The sequence below is a fragment of the Pteropus vampyrus genome, unplaced genomic scaffold, assembly GCF_000151845.1.
Source record: "Pteropus vampyrus isolate Shadow unplaced genomic scaffold, Pvam_2.0 Scaffold5, whole genome shotgun sequence".
Classification (NCBI taxonomy): Eukaryota; Metazoa; Chordata; class Mammalia; order Chiroptera; family Pteropodidae; genus Pteropus; species Pteropus vampyrus.
In genome coordinates this window covers 4,888,400-4,890,901 of record NW_011888786.1, presented here as the reverse complement: position 1 = coordinate 4,890,901, position 2,502 = coordinate 4,888,400, and positions in this window count along the sequence as shown.

The window sequence follows — 2,502 nt, the reverse complement described above, 5'->3', positions numbered from 1 at the left end:
CATTGACTGGGAGTGTTTATCCTGACCAAATAATAAGTTGAGGGGAATGACTATAACATAATACATCTGCTGAGCTGCTTTGAAAAATTGTTTTTGACTACATGTAACAAACCATTTGCATTTTCATGATAATTGCACCCAAGGACACTAGCAGGGCTTGCAAATGTCAAGAGAAATTCTTTCTGCTGGAGACTTTTACCTCAAAGTAAAGAAAACGTGCTTGGGGGCCCGGGATTTAAATTTTATCACTGTTTGACACTTTAGGTTATATTTAACACTATTAAGTATAAAATATTAAACGTGGTCTATAATGGTCACTCAGTGATGGCCTGATTACAAGGTAGAGCTACAATTAAGCCTCATGTGAGACATGAATAATATTATGCTATTATTTTTTAAAACCTTTTCAGAGGCAAAATTCTGAATTTAAAAAGCAGCAGGATCTTTGATAAATGGAGATCCTGGGAATATCAACAATGAAGCGATCCAAAGAATGTGTAGGCATTTCTCCCTAAAAGTCAAGAGGAGGAAATATTAAAGGCTGTAGATGTTAAGCAAGGTATCCATGGGCCTTAAAAACGTCTTTAAGAAACTGGGGAAGAAAGCATGAATGTTCAGTAGAGAGCTTCTCCAAAGCAAAAGAGGCAAATTTAACAGCATCTGGTGTATTTTTGGAGACAGCTGAGGAAGATCACCTTCGACAACCAAAGCTGGCATGCATCCATCCCCTCTGCCTTCTTCCTGTGCCCCTTCATGGGTGGAGTCCATGCTCAGGTCATCTGAGAAGCCAGACTTTCAAACTATGTTGGGAGACGATCACCCCGTAGCCCACAGCCCCATCCTATTCATACTTATGAATAAGCATCGTCAGAATAATGAACTCATGCCCCTCTTTGAGATAACAATGAAGGAAATAAATGTATACTCATCGGATGCTCTTTTCCAGATGCCAAGTCTCTCTCTAGGTAGTAATTAGAAAGGAGTTTTACAGAACATTGAGCAATGGTGCCCTGGCAGCTTTTCTCTTTAAACAATTACTACCGAAAAGTTACTTTTGAGAGGAAATCCATTTTTTTGAAGAGATGAAGCTAGAGGCAGAAGTGAGGTGGGGACCAACGTGCATTTGTTAATATCTTTGAAAACAGAAAAGTGTAAGATTCAAGAGGCCTCCCTTAATCAAAGAAAAGACCTTTAAAAATAGTGATATGAGCCAGATGGCACATATTGAAATCAATATTCTCAGTCCTTTGGGGACAGGGTTTAATTCTTTCAGGTCCTATGTAGCATCTGATGCAGAGATTTGCACTTAGTGGGCGCCTAGTTAATATTTTTTGATTCGGACTGAATATGACAGATACATACACACACACATACACACAGGGCTGGTGATCAGGAGAACGCAAGCTGAAAAAGTTACTAATGCTAAAATCATGTCAAGTGTGGACAATCAATATTTCAGCTATAGTTGCTTAATTTCCAGGACATTTGTGTTCAATATAAAACTTAATAGTATAAACTTTGACTTTGAGATTAAATGAAGTAATTCAGAAAAGCAACAAAAGCTTTTCTTATGTTAAAGGCATTGTTACATTTATTCATTCAATCATTCATTCGATAAACGTTTTGTAATATGATAGGTAACAGTCTGATGATGCCTTGAAGTTTATAGTATGGTGGATAATTCTTCTGAAGCAGAACCACGCACAGAGAAAAGTGACCAAGACATTCTCTGAATCAGGATGGAGTAGGGTCCAAAGACTTCCTGTACTGAAACAGTGGCCTCCCTACGCTCGTTCTGAGGCTCTATTTTTCAGCTTCGATCCTCTTTTCCATACTCTCCTTTGCCACGCAGGGGCTGGGACTCTGCAGACTGCATTTCCCCTACTCCAGATGGCTCCCTGTTAAACTTTGCCAACAGGGGGCACTATAGGAAGACTGGAAGGTAGCCTGAGGTGGGAGACTTACCCATTTTTGTTGTCTTGTTGTCTCTGTCAGTGTCAGGCCAGCTCAGCAGCTAGTTTCAATGAACTAGATTTGGTGCATACTTTCAGAAGCAGCCTTAACAAGTCCCTAGGAGATACTATCCCCAGTGGGTTAGTCATCTCCAAAACTTAATCGCAGCCCCATGGGCACCAGCAGAAGTCAGCAGGGCCATTTCTTCAGTGGTCTGGATCCTACCTCCACCAACATCTTTTCTAAGTTTCCAGGTTCTAGTTGCTCAATCCTGTTCTCCTTGCTCCCCCAGCCTTAGGGATAGCGACGGCTTCCTGTAGCTACCTACTCCGTGTGACCTCAGTGTCCACTTTTGTAGCCTTTGTCATCGTCCAACACCTTGTCAACCCACTCTCTATATAACATTGTTGCTATTAAAATTGCTGGTGTTTTCTGTTTTCCTCATGAAACCCTGACTAATATCCTCCCCATCACTCTTCTTCCCGTACTACTTCTCATCCTTCCCTGGCTAACACCTCATAATGTCAGTTAGCTATCATTCTTATTCAT